Source organism: Lonchura striata, chromosome 3 (assembly GCF_050655825.1).
Source record: "Lonchura striata isolate lonStrDom1 chromosome 3, ASM5065582v1, whole genome shotgun sequence".
Lineage (NCBI taxonomy): Eukaryota > Metazoa > Chordata > Aves > Passeriformes > Estrildidae > Lonchura > Lonchura striata.
In genome coordinates, this window is record NC_140705.1 from 16603149 (window position 1) to 16618894 (window position 15746).

Here is a 15746-nt window from a genome sequence, read left to right on the forward strand (position 1 = left end):
CTGTTTTCCTGCAAGTGGCAGCAGCAGTAGCTTGCTTTCTTCCTTTGTTCTTCCACAAGCTTTAATTGTTCACATGTTCTGACAATAGTAAGAACTCCACACTACTCAGCTGGATTAAACAGTTAAGGGTAATATCACATTTTTATAGTGAAACAGGTAAAAATTAACAAAGTATGCATGTGCTGCACCAGAATTTTACATCTGGGCTGTGTTTATTGAAACAGAAAATTTGTTTTAAACAGGTATTTACTACTCAGAAAATAGCATGAAAGTGAGGAATATTTTCAATCTGGAAATTCAAAAGTAGAATCAGGCAACTCCAAATGACATTAGCAAATCATGTCTCCAGAGAACTTCTGGTTGTTACCATATTTCACATCCATGGCCACACAACATGATAAGAGATAAATTTCTTCTAGCTTAAGTTGGAAGTGAATGGTTCTTACACCATTTAAAATGATGGCTGAGACTCTTTATATTATGTCAAACACAACAATCACACTAACAGTGAGAGCTTTGAGCATAATGTTGTATGTTCTCATGGAAGGCAGACAAGAAACAGAAATTCTTTCAACAACATGGTGTTGCCCTTGGACATTGGACATTGCCCTTTCTGACTGGTGCTCGGTCTTGGTTTGAATATTAATCAGGCAGGAGAGGAGGACAGCAAACAATATACAATTTATCCCTTGAAGAAAAATTACTTTAGTGGTATGTTGTGGCCTGTGACCACATGAGATTATATTTGCACGTTTCCAGTGGTTGTTTATATCTGTCTATGTTTCAGTGGTCTGTGTCCAAAGAACATTGAACAAGACAGATGGATGCCAATATGTGTTTCAATGAAGTCTTAGCATAATGTAGTTTCCTGCCTTTATGCAGGCAGTCCTAAATGTCCACTAATTTTTTCCCTTTTAAATAATGGCATTCAACCTGTCTATATTGCAAAAGACCTGTCTATTGCATAAGAACTGTATAAAAGAAGTACCGGCATTTACTTTGAAAATATAAAAATGTTTAAAAGCTAAGGAAAAGCTAACAAGGAATTTAACAGAATTAAAGCCAAAACCCAGAAATTTCTCTGACAAGGTGCAGCTAAGGAATATCACTCCAGTTTCCAAAATAAGTGAGATATTTTTTGTGGGTGAGGAAGCAGCATGAACTGGAATCTGCCTGTCTGCTAGCCAATCCCTCCCTAATAACTTCTGACTGTGCTACTAATCACAACCAAATTGCACAGAGGGACAGCTCTCTCAAGTGTCTGAAGTTCCTTCATGTTTCAGTGATGAACACCAGAGAAATTGTGGTCAGATAATAACGCTGTTGGAGTCCACAGAATCAAATCTCAGATCTGTAAGAGAACAGGACATGTTTGTTCAATTACATAAATTACAGAGAAACCGAAACATTTTATGTACTATACTACCAAATTATGTAGCAGAAATTAATTTGATATGAATTGAAATTCTGTAGGAAAGTAAAATAATTATAAAAGGGGTTTTTTTTTTTGTATTTTTGAGTCCCTTTCATCTGTTCATGATAATGTGACAGTGTAATGTGACAGCATTAAATTTGATGTCATTACTTCCTCCTTTTAAAATAATTTGTGGTGGAATAATTTTTGCACCTAGTGCATTGCAATACACTACTCACTAGTTTTTGTCACCAAAGAAGCAAGGATCAGAGAACAACAAAAAGTGTAAAACAATGTTTTTTCTACTTTTTATTCTGCCACCAATAAAATATCATTTCAACTCAAATGGGAACTTTGGCTTGAATTCTCCCAGTTTTGAGGAAAGTTCACTAGGAAGATTGATCAAGATAGAGAATTCATACTGATGGGACTATTAACCTAGGAGCCTATGAAAATAATGTTTTATGCTAAAGGCAAATTCAAACACTTGTTATTACCTGTTGACTGTCCTCTGGCTGATACATTAAACACATTGAAAAGACTCAGTTCTGCATCTTGCAGAAAAAAGGTACACTCAGAATTTTTACATTATTTATGAGATAGAGTTGTTCCTCTTTTTGTCCAGCTCTAATAATGATTCTGGCTTTAGGAAAAATTATTTGCTGTGAAGCTGCCATATGATGCTGCAGATGACCGACCATGTGGTATACAAAGGGCCTTAAAAAAATGTTGCTTAAAGTAAATTACCTTCTTTTTGAACCCTCTAAAATTCTATAAAGAAATTTAAGCTGAGGCATTGCAAGCAGCCTAAATCCACTCTTCCTATGAGCTCATGGTTCAAAGGACACTTTAATGTTTTGATATTAAGTACTTGGAATTTTTTGTATGCGAAAACTTGTGTAAAGATCTTCAGTTTTTAAAGAGAACCTTTCCAAGATTTCTGGGAGATTGCATAAGCAATATATCTAGTCCTCAGAACAATCCCATAAACAAAAATCTTTGACATACAAGAGTCTGTCACATCTTGAAAGTGTTTATCTTTTGAGAATGATTTGTAGAATCTTTTTTCCATCAATGTGTCAAATTTTACTATTAGACAAACTTGTGCAGCCCTCACAAAATAAAAATGAAAGTGTTTTGGAAGGTGAAACTTTAGTTCTGTATGTTTCCATTAGTCTGAAATCTGAGTTGAGGAGAAAAATCTGCTGAAACTCCAGCTAGGATAAAAAAAAAAAAAAAAAAAGACCTATGAGGCCCAAGAAGCTTGTATTTACTAAATAAGTGTTCCCAAATCACTATTCCTCTACTTCCAAATCTATATAGAAACACTAAGACAGAACACATATAACAAACAGAAAATTGCATTTACTTGCAATAGATAATGGATAACCTGAGACAAAAATGCTCTGTACAAATGTTATCCTTACAAAAATCAAGAAGCACCTATTTCGTGAAGGTGTGTGTTTTGCAAATGACTTTTGGTGGTCTTGAACCTTGTCTGAAACCCTGTCTTACCATGCTCAATCATGTCAATATTCTTGAGCCCCTGAGCCTGTTTCTCACATTGAGTGAGCATAATAGTCCACTTGTACTTTCTAATACTCCACAAGAGAGTTTGCCTTCATGGGGTCACAACTCTTTTTATCAAAGATATTTTCCAGAATCTAAATTTAATAAAGATCAGGCACTGGATAAGGTCAATGTGTGCTGAGAGCAAAAAGGGAGTACACCTGAGAAGTGCCTGGTTCCATACGCTCAGTGACTTTATTGTATAAAGCTGTTATACTTTATATTTTCATTTTCCTTTATACTGTGAGGCTCCTGGAGTGCTAAAGAAAGGTGCTTGAAGATATCAGCATTTTTATAGAATATAAACAATTGTTAAGATTGGAAAAGGTCTCTAAGAACATCAAGACCTCTAAGATTATCTACTTACTTGCAAAGAAAACAATACAGAAAGCAGTTATATAAATACATTATTTTCTTTATATTGCTCTTATTAATTCAGACTCACCGATTAAAAACCTATTGCACATTAAGATACTTAAACAATATTTTTAACTCTTCTGTCATGGAACATTCTGGCCATTTCAGACTTTTTGTTTTCATGGTGCTTTAAAACAAGTACTACATTTCTCACAAATGTGACTGCCCATCCAAGTGATCCCCATAAATATTACTTGCTTCAGGATGTATCTAAGAAATGTCATACAGTACCTTGCCCCAAAATAAAATGATTCACTAGTCATTTAAAGTTTTCTTAAACAATATAAGCATCTAATAATAAGTAGAATATCAAAGAGTAAACAAATAAACCACAAATTAATAAACGTCTAAGCACAGACTTCATATTCAATCTAGAAGTTTGTCAGAGCTCTTTTGCTGTATTAGTTACAGAGTGAACAAATTATTTGAACCAGTTGACCAATTAGGGACAGATTTTAGGTAATTCTATGCCTTTCTTTTCATGACAGTATAGTGTTACTAGGCCTGTGGCATTTCTCTAAACAACTCTTTTCCAAAATATAAATTTTATCTGAGCAGAAGTGACAATTCCTGATATTTTTCAAAGAAACTCCTATGTAACACAAGAGCCCAGCAGGGCAGAATTTATAAAACCACAGGCAGTGGATGGTAGGTGTTCAGGGTAGTTCTGCTGGACTTTTAGAGCCAGGAAGACATCAGGACAAGAAGCTGCCTATGTTCCATTGGCTGCTGAGATATTTATACAGTACCTGTATGACAAAATTGCCAATTCTGGGTGTGTAGGAATCATTGCACATCGCTGCGTAGCTGATGTGCCTGATGCATATGGAACACATTTGGATGCACAGAACAAACACAAGCCTCTTATGAAGCAATTCCCAGTGTGATAGATGAACCCAAACATGATTTGTGTGTGTGCACCTATCTCTAGCCAAGAAATTCTGACATAAATTTTCAAACCTCTTGTGTATACCAAATAAATGGCAGTCATGGTCACTGTAAATTTGACATCTATTGATGCATAGTATGGACTTCTGCTAAAGCAAGTAGTCTTTCTACATTTTACTTTTTTCCTCTTTTTATTTTTTTTCTGCACCTAGAGCACTTTATCTTATTTGTATTCCTATAGTTTTGCTTTTGTGTGAAATTTTATTATGAAATGTTTTCTCCACTCATAAAAACAAGGATCTGGATTCTGAGGTTTTATTTAACAATATTAAAAACCAATGAGAGATTAATAACCAAACCAAAGATTTTCTTAAGATGAACAATGAGAATGCAGAAAAGGAAATGATATTCTATACAAAAGGATGACTTAAAGTCAGTTGAAAAAAAATCCCCATAACAATTTGCTGTAAATGGAAGAAAATTCCCCAGCTGCCTGTACCAACTGTTACAAGTTTAAGAGAATAAACTAGTTGCAAGATGAGGGTCAAAAATGTAATAAGGATTCAAATGTCAAGGAGATGTACAAAAGGTCAAGAGTTGAAAATCAAGGTACCACTGAGTTTAAAGTAATATTTTTTTTATTCTATTTGTCTATGTCAGGAAAATGGTTTATGAAAACTATTAGATTCTAACATGATGGTCTTCAAAAGAATGAAAAAAACCCAAAACCAACCAAACAAACAAAAAACCACAAAAAAATCCCCCTATGAATTAGCTAATGTAACACATTTAACTATGATATAATTAAGTTTCTTTCCTCTAGGAAATCAACCAGAGATTTAAATTAAAAAAAAAAAAAAACTCCAAGAAATTTCCACGAGGCTCTGGCTATCTGTGACTATCAAGTGACAATTTACTCTGTGGGCTAAAGGAGTGAAATCTGCTTTATGGGATTCAGACTTTACCCTAAACTTTGATTTGCTTTAATCTTTCATCTCTGCTAGAAAAAAAAAAAAAAAATCAGAATAAAAAAGAAAAACACAAACTGGAGTCAGTTTTTGAACCACACCTCACTATAGATTGGAAATAAGTAGTAGGCATGAAATAGAGTTGTGCTCAGTTGGGCATGAAGACAGTATGGCTCCAATCAGAATCTCCCTAACTGTACAGTTGTCTCCTGAAATGGCCCCCATTTACTGTAGCATTTTCTCAAAGCAAACACCTTAAGACTAGAAATCTTTTCAGTGTTCAGTGACTTTTGTAGATTTTTCTGGTGTCACCCTCATTTAAGGCAGTATCCTTTTCTGAGTAACTGCCTTAGTAATATCAACAGTGTCTTTGAGGAGGTCTTAGTGTATTTAGGAGGTATCCAGAGCATGAGTAGCTTGCTATTTAACCCAGAAAATTTGTTCATACCTATTTATATATGATACAGAAGTTCAGGACCAATGTCTGGGAATAAAATGGACAGAATTCTGGGATACAAATTCCTCTGAGCCTTGGCAGCTGCATTTGATGCCAGCAAAAACACAACCTTATGTTCAGAGTTAGTAAAGGCATGTTTTGGGAATTCGATCAGGGACAAGCCAATATGTGGGATCCCTGTGGTCCTAGCTACTTCTGTGAACGGGGGATGGAGTTTGTCAGTAACTTGTAGAAGGAAAGGACTTTCTCATCAGACAGGCTACTAACTTCCAGGATTCATGAAAAGTCAATTGGACCCCAAGGATCCAAACTACTTTGAAGATTATAGGTTAGGAGGGAGTGGAAAGAGAAGGTTTTAAGCCTAAAGCAAAAGAAAAAAAATAAGTACAAAGCTCTGGGAAGTTGTTTTATGGCTAGAATTATTTTGTGGTTTTTTTTCCTCTATTTGATTTCTTTTGTTTTCATCCAGGGGCTAGTCTCTGACAAGATTTTTGGCTTCATTGTGATGAGATTAACTGGTTTGGAAAACAGGAGGTACATGAGGGTGTTACTGCCCTTCTCAGGGCAGCTAAAACTTCACACTTTGAGCCATCCTGTGTCAGCTCTGAACAAGGAGAGAAACAGCATGGATAAGCATGCTATCTGATAGATTGGGGTTTCCGGGAAAACATACACTCTGAAATACCTGGCTCAATGACAGTATTTCTAAGAATTCCATATGTATATAAAACCTCACTTCTCAGCCTAACAAAGCATTTCTACAGTGAACACAGGGAGGCCTGACATTACAAATAGGAACAAAATACTCCAAAATGAGACTATGGGATGGAATTTCCGCTGAAGCCTTTTGTCATTTATTTTGCATGGTCTAAATTAACCAATTAAACATTTCAGAAATAAAATCAGTTGGCCTGTAAATTGTGCAGAATAAAATGTTTGAATAGCTGGGTTCTATAAATCAACCTATGTAATATAAGACACTAGTCCTGTTTTTACCTACCCTTTCTAAGGATTAACAAGGAACTGGCAAGAAGAACAGTAATGTTGATATGAGCTTCCAGCTGGGATTGATTACAGGCTACAGCCTAATGCAGTAATGTTTTGTGCTAGCACAACAGTTTAACTGGAGAGTGCTCACAATACATATCCCCCACCTTCTGCCTCATAAGTGCTGATATAAAGAAACCAGCTAATTTTGTTGTGATTCTGACCTTTGGTCTGTTAAATCCTGAAATTAATTATCTACCATGCACGTGACCTTTTACTGCTTAAATTAGGGTATATTTGTAAAACATATCTCTCGTTAATTGCTTTCTTTTAGGCAAGTCTTTTTCCCAGCCCCCTTCCTTACCCAAGCCTGAAGTGGAGCCTGAAGTGGACAGTATGGGCATAAAGAGATTGTAGGTATTGCAGGAAGTAATGAGGCTACTCTTCTTAGAGATTGCCCAAAATAAATAGAGAAAATTAAATGGAAGCTAATATCAGAAATACAATTAATGGTTTGCTCAGTGCGCTGAAATATTTGACAGTGGTTTTCATCATCAGAGAAATTCCTGGGATGGAATCACAAGGCAAGAAGTGTGCTGTAAGATGTGTCAACAGAAATAGCAGTTTACGACAACTGATTCTTTTCTTATATAGTCATTAATATTTCTGGATGTATTTTTAATAGATATTTTCAAGTAGCTGAGCCTGAAATTATTTGTTTCTGAATATTTCTGATTTGGAGGAATTGCATGCTGTCCAGAGAATCACAGAATATGCAGAACTTACATGAAATTGCCAAAATAAAATTCTGCATATAAGCAACAAAGTACTTTTCACTATCATCACCAAATACATTGTGGAAATTAAAGGTCATATTAAGGCCAGTGCTAACCTGAAATTTTGGGTCACTGTAATTGAGTCTAGACCTAACAGCAGCAAAAATGAAGTGCAACCTTTTCTCCTGGAACTTAAGGTAGAAACAGAGTGCAGAAAAGGGTTGAAATCCCTATAGAAAAAATACAAAAAAATGTAATGCTTCACATTGATATCCTTTTGGATGCAAAATCCATTATTTTACCCTTAAAATTTCTCAAAAGACAGTCCTCATGGATTCCAGTTCTATCAATCCTGTCCATATATGTTAAATAAGTTTAAGAACACGTGTGGAATCAGGGCATTCAGGCAATAAGGATGGCTCAGCCCTGGGTTTATCTTTTCTTGAAGGGGCTGGAGCAGAGCTGAGACATGCAGAGATTTCTGGGGATGTGCGGAGGTGGAATTGCAATGCAAAGTGAAATATAGAAGTAGAAAACTGGAGTTAGACTATGGGTTGGACATTTTGGTCTTGGCTGTTTGATATCTGTTAAAGGGCTGCCTCATATAACTGAATCCACAGGATGCAATCCTACCTAAATAGAGCCATGAACAGTATTACAGAGACATTCTAACAATCAGATTTTTCCAGTCCATTAACAGACTTCGGCATTTACAAGAGATAACCATTAAAACTTTTTTGTGCAAACATGAAAGTTTGAATCTTTTGTGGAGGAGAGCAAAAGTTTAGCTATTAATACTTCCTACATTTCCTCACACATTTCTTCACACATTAATACCTCGCGCATTTCATACATTATTTAGATGTGATTATAGGATTTTTCTGCATATTGTCTATCAATAAAGCTGTGTTTACTCAGAAAAGTTTTATTTGCCAAGCTCATGACAGCTGACTTGAAATAGAAGAAACAGCTGAGAAAAAAATTCTAATGAAGATTTCTGTATTATCTCCAAGAAATGTTGAGGACCATCATCCTGTACAGAGATCCATTTATCCACAGAGATCCACTGTGACTACAGTGACACCGTTCTCTTAGTTGAATCTCTTAAGCTGAATTGCAAGTCAAAAGGATTTTGAACCTACTAGTTTTGAAATGTTGTGTATATGGGGACCTTCTTATCACAACTTGAACAAGCTCTGATATTGAACATTTATCAGCATGTGTAGTCATAACCTTTACAGATATGATTCCGCACAAATGGAAAAGACTGGTGCTCTCTTTGATAATGGTAAAAGAAAATTGAATGGATAAATATAATCTTTATAACTAATAATGAGTATTTGAGAGCACATGTTGATTGTTGCAAGTATAACCACTTGGAATAAGGAAACTATTCACATGATTAGGTACAGTTCTTCAGCTGAGACATTTTAAAACTGGAAGAAATTACTTGATACCCATTCTGACTTTCTACATGAAACACATTTTATGAACTTTTGAATTAATTCTTAATTCAATGCTGATAGCTGATACTGCACTGGAGACTATATGGGGAAAATGCAAGACAAAACCTTATAGGAAGGAGACCATGACGTGTGATAAATTTTTTAGCTGATTGTGCTTCTCATCAACATGACCAGATGGAAAGAGCTGCTTCTCTCTCCTCATTTCCTAATACTGCCTAATGCACCAGGACAGGGTATTGGTGAGGGCCTCAACTCACTTCCAGAATGCTAGAATACCAAACTCTAGCTTGCTTTTCCAAGGAAATTAAGGGTTTATAATGGTATTTTCTCATTGCTTGTCTTTCTTTTCCTGGAGGAACAGTTTCTTTCTTCACTTTCTGTAAATGAAGGAGCCTGTTAATTCAGTTTCAACCAGAACTGACATGGATCCAGCCCAACAGATGAGGAGAGGATTTAGGAGAAGGAGAAAGAAGAAATTTGCTGGGATACCCAAAAGAAGCCTGTAACAAATCAGGCTTCACTCATTGTTTTTCTTTTTTTTTTCTTTTTTTTTTTTTTCTGAAGTCATCTGTGGCCTCCTCATCCTTGAATCATATCAACATACTTGTCTGACAATAAGTGCTTTCTGTTTACTACAGCATCAGAGCCAAGATAGTTAAGGACAAGAAAATTGGATTTTATTCTTCCTTATGAGTCACTAGTAAAAATGCCAGCTATGTGACTGTACAATCTTTATTATCAAAGATAATATAATAGAAAGAAAACAACCACATTTTCACATTCCAGGCTGTGTATGTACTTCTGGAAATTGGAAAGTTTCTCTCCAGGGCCATAAACTGAACACATTTGTACATATAGGAAACAAATGGAATAAAATCCTCAGTATCTTTTCTTTCCCTGACACTTGAAAATGCATGAAGTAGAACATTTAGGTACGCATCTTAATGGCTGGACTGAATAGTCCTTTGGTGCTGTATAATAATGGAATAATAGTCTACCTTAATAGCAACTCGAATTGAGGAATATTGAAATAAGGGGGCTAGATGCCAGGTTAATATCAAGAGACTGCACAGTACTAGTGCCACATGGCTTGGTCGACCACTGCAGACATTGAGTTTTGCTGGCAGGAGCATAGCAAGACTGGGCAGTAAGATGGGACATTCCAAAGCTGAATCTGTTACTCTCTGAATGAATCATTACTTACAACTGGAAAGCTGTTAGAGAATAACTTAGCATCCATAGCTCATTAAAAGCATCTTCAAAGTGAATATTAATTACATCTTGGAAAATATCAGTTTTCAACAGTTGGAATGACAAAGTAGGCTAATTCGGTGGGGAGACTTATCTTGCCCATCAGCAACCAGCCTTCCGCTTATGTTCCTTTGGACATCTCTTGCTTTACTTTCTTGTTGTTGCCAAGAAAACACTTCCATATTGCTGTACATACTGTACTGGACACTGCATGGCCATGTGCTGTTTACTGAATAAGAAAACCAGCCAATATCAAAGTAATTTTCCATACCTCTCGATTTTTAAAAAAATTATTTAGAAGTTAGTTATTTGTTCAGTTGTTGAGTTTGGGTTGGCAGTATAGAATTAGAGCTCTGCTGGGAAAAATTGGGGACTATGTGACATTTCTTAAACAGTTCAGACTAAATTATAAGAACAGATTTTTCTTGCCTTAAAAATATGTCATTTTAATTTAATAATATTTATTAACCTCTGCTACATTATACTATGATATTCTGATCATGGGACATTGCTTCTATTTCATCCATATACAATTATCCAGTGTGGCAATGGAGAACAAAGAGACTTGTAGAAAAAAAACATGCTGTTGAATGATATTTACTATTTTGGGAAAAACTACTTTAGAGGAGTGTATCATGAGTTAAATTCAGTTCTTGTGGTTTGCATCTTAGATGGGATCATGTCAGGGCTGGCAGCAAAATGCAGGACAGAGACTGTTGGAAAAAAATTTTATTTTGTAGGCTCCAAGAGTAGAGATTTAGAAATTCAATGTTTTTGATTCATTTTATGACTTATAAAATATGGGTAATATAAGCATTTGTCTCTATATTCCTTTCACAGCCTCTCCTGCTCTCCTCTTCATGGCAAGCTGTTAGGACACCCTTTGTCTAACTTTTTTTCATACAAACCAACATAGCCACAAAGAAAAAAACACAGGTTCATTACTAGTTTATAGCAAATGTAGATTTGGCTTTTTTAGTACTTTTGTTTCACAGATCCACAGGAAAAAAAAAATAAAGTGAAGAGCAATGAAAGGGAAAAGTGCACTTTTCCTAACTCCTAAATGAGACAACAATGTTGCTGCTTTCACTCAGCTCCTATTTCTGTTGTATAGTCTCGATCCATCCTTGGTGTTAAAACTGCTCTGCTCTGCTCCATTCCAGACCTGTCCCATGTGAGGAAGTGTAACTGCAAAGAGTCCACTGGGATACTGTAGTATTTCTAGAGATTTCTGGCCACTGACTCGGTAAAAATAATTAAACCAACTAAAAAAGCCATGATCCCGTCTTGTCAAGGCCCCCTGAAGTTCCAGAATCCCTTGTCAAGAAAGAGGTGCTATGAGGGTACCAGCTGATGGAGTAACAAGTTCAAATTTGCTAATTTGCAAGGCATGGTGTGAAACACATTCACACCAGCACCTAACCCTTTTTAGTTAACAGGACGCATATATTCCACCTAGAATAGGATGGAATATATCTTTTCTCATACTAGCAATGACATATTCCTTACAGTTTATTTCACAGTATTCTCAAGGATTCTTTCACATTTCAGGACAACTAAATAAGTACTTTTAAGAAACAATGGCATTAGATTCCCAAGTCTTAAATAGTTCCAGTATGTTTAGTTTTATTAAACAATCTGTCTAAGAAAATATACAACTATTTCATTGTCCTAAATTGCTATGAAAAGATGATAATTTTCAAGTGGAAATGTTCAAAGAAATTTCCAAAGAAATATGTGCATTTTGTATGTATTAACATTTCTCTATTTTTCCTTCATAAGACTGTTCAAAATGCTTTATAATTTCTCATTGACTACACCTTATTTCAGCAGCATCAGCATACTAGAAAATCCAAAAATTCTAGGGAATACAGAAAAGAGCTCTTTGATGCAGTCTGCCTCTTGACAGCCTGTCTATGCTACCAAGGAATTTCTTGTTTCCTGTGCCCAGCAGCCCATCCTGGACTCAATGCTTTTAACCCCTGTTCAGATAGAGAAAATGTGTCAGAGGCAAAGAGATTTCCACAAATTACACACACAGCCCAGGAGTGATCCACCTCCTCAGACAGGAGCAGGACAGCTGGGGACAGTTGAGGGCAGCTCCTGCCCCAGGCATCAGCACCTCCTTGGGGGTGGGAACTTGAGTCCTTGGGTGCACAGGGCTTGGTGGGAAAGTGCAGATGCTCCAGGGTTGGGATGCAGTGAACAGGAGATCAGCCCTGCTGTGGCACCTCTGGGGCAGGGATTGACTGGCTCCAGGAGTCTGACGTGGCATCCTGGGACATGATCAGGTAGGGGAAACTTTGCAGGGGATGGTCTGGGACACTCAGTGTCACTTGTGTCCTCAGGGCCCTGGAACCTCTCAGGGAAAGGAGAGAGACCACTCTAATATCAGCTGCACAGAAAAAACAAAGACTGCAGTCACTATTTTCAATATATTTAAATCAATGAACAAGGCGATTTGTACCTAAATAGACAAAAGAACCCATAATAAACAATAAACTATTACTAAAGACACATATATTCCCAGTGTGGTTTTGTTTTTGCATTTTAATAACACAAAAATACAAGTGAGGTGTACAAAAGGAAACTAAATCCACTTTCTTGCTGACAAGACTTTTTGAATAATATGGCTGTGGTTGATAAACTATCAGTAAAAGAAATGTTTCTACTCATTGCAGCTGGTTTTTTTGGTTTGGTTTTTTGTTGTTGTTGTTGTTTTTTTGGGGTTTTTTTTTTGCAGCATTTTCTTAACATGCACAATGAAGCTGTTCATTTAAAAGCAAATCAACAACAATGAAAAACACTCATCAGCCTGAAACAGTGGAAATAGTTTCAAAATCATGGTTCTACACTGAAAATGTGAGTTCTTTTGAGATATGTGATGCTGCTGTTTCTCTGAAACTGCACAAGTTCAAAACTAGTTTCACTCAATTTAACTTCCTATTGATCCTTTGGAATTACAGATATTAAACATTTGGTTTCACAACAAACTTAATGAACAATTCTGAGTCTCTTTATGCACAACCACTGGAAATGCATGGACCAGTTGGAATCAGAGATTACAGCAATGTCCCATTGGTCCGTAATTTTCTGGCAGCTGAGCGTCATTGCCTGGATATATATAATGACTTGTGCTGCAAGTTTTTCTCCTGAGAGTTGAATCTAAATGGGAACATCCTGGCTTCAGAGGATAAACCTATTGAAATAAATAAATCTATTTCTGTGGGATGTGTAAAGCTGCAAAGAGGACTTCAGTCCAGAGGACAGGCATTATGTAAAGACCTTTGGGTATATTTATGCTCTGAAGAAGAAAGAGATGATGAAATAGAAGATTTAAAGAGGTGAGATTGAATGTATGTACAGTGTAAAAGAAAGAGAACACTAAAGGCAAAATGAGAGGTCCAGGCTTTTTAGAGCAACATGCTGATGATTTCTCTTAGGCTAGAAATTTCTGTGATCCTTTTCTTGAGTCCAAGCCTATGTCCCAGCTCACAATATACCCAAACTATTGAACTCTTAAACCAAATGTCTGTGGCCACTGCTATGGTCAGAGGACTGTGAGGATCAGGTGGCTGCTCATGGCTTGAGGGGTATACTGTTTGCTGGATAAAAACTGGCTGGATGGCCAAGCCCAAAGAGGGGTGGTGAGTGGTGTAACATTCCATTGGCCAGTGGTCACTATTGGTGTTCTGCAGAGCTTGGAACTGGAGACAGTCCTGTTTAAATCACTATCAGTCATCTGGGCAAGGGAATCAAGAGCACTCTCAATCAGTTTTCAGGTGACCAAAGCTGGTGCAAGTGTTGATTTACTGAATCATATTAAGGCTCTGCAGAGGATACTGGACAGGCTGGATTGATGGGCCAAAGCTGGATTTATGGGCATGAAGTTAAAGATAAACTGATGGGTCCTTGGGTCACAACAACCCCCTGAAGAACTACAGGCTTGCAGATTATTGTCTGAAAAGCTACCTGGTGGAAAAGGATTTGGGAGTGCTGGTTCAGAGCCAACTGAACATGAGCCAGTGTGTGCCCAGGTAGCCAAGAAGGCCAATGCAGTCCTGGCGTGTATCAGCAATAGCATGGCCAGCAGGACCAGGACAGTGATTTTCCCCCTGTACCCAGCACTGGTGAGGCCACACTTTGAGTTCTGTGTCCAGTTCTGGGCCCCTCACTTCAAGAAGGGTGTTGAGGGGCTGGAGCATGTCCAGAGAAGGGCAACAGAGCTGGGGCAGGGTCTAAGTGTAAGCCCTATGAGGAGTGGCTGAGGGAGCTGGGGTAATTTAGTCTGGAGAAAAGGAGGCTCAGAGGGGACCTTATCACTTTACAACTGCCTGCGAGGAGCTTGTAGCCAGGTGGGGTTTGGTCTCTTCTCTCAAGGAACAACTGACAGGAAAAGAGAAAATGAGCTCAGTTTCTGCCAGGGGAGGCTTAGGTTGGATATTAGGAAACATTTATTTGCAGAAAGGATGGCCAAACATTGGAACAACTGATGATGGAAGTGCATTAATTACCAGCCCTGGAGGCATTTAAAAGACAAGCAGATGTGGCACTTAGGGAAATGGTTTAGTGGTGGACTTTTCAGCATTAGTTTATCAGTTGGATTCAGCCATCTTAGAGGCCATTTCCAATCTAAATGATTCTATGATTCTCATTCATGTCTGAGATGGAGTGTGAATGAATGTGAGCTGCAGTTGAGGTTCTTCCACCCTTCTTCCACAAAATGACTCCAGATCCCAGTTTCAAGGAAGCTCTTCCTTTCCTCTGTTTCTAATAGTCAGTACAGGCAGCTCAGAAATGTATTACTAGTAACTGTGTTTTACTAAAAACTTTATTCAGCATGAGAAGCTCATCTATGTGCTACCTACCTCCCCCAAGGTCAGGTCCTTTCAGAAACATTTAACACACAGGCATCTGATCTTAGATGTGAGAACCTAGTTCTGCAGATGAGGCTGATTACTATGCAGGCCAGTCTGTTGAAGAAGATGTTCCAGTTTTGGCATGTATTCATTAAACATAGAATATTCATCACAGAAAAGGAAATGTAAGTTGAATATACTGATACACAGATGTGCTTTTATGATTACACTGCAGGAGGAGAACAACAGTGTAAGGCATGAGCTGTTGAAGCTCTTCTGTGGTCCTGGATGTGTATGTGGGTTACCTAAATCCCTGCTGATGAAGCATTGTTTCAGATTCTATTGGCAGTGTTGGACCTACCTTAGTTAAACCTTGCTTCCACAGTTTAAATGTGACTTGAGTTCAAGAAGAGATTATCTTTTTATATCAAAAAATAAAAATAAGTCAGTCATATTAGTCTAGTTTAAATGATCTAAACTACTTTGAAATTGTCTTGTAAAACTGGAAAATTTGAGAGTAACGAAAGAGCAGAAGATCATGATATAGCAGAACAAATTGTCACAAAAAAACCGACCAAAGTCCCGTCTCTAGAGGTTTTAAAAGGCAAACAATTTTCAGGAACAGTTCAGGTATAGCTCCTCCTGTTTTCAAATAGAGAAAAGTCTAGATAATATCTGAAGGTATTTTTTACCC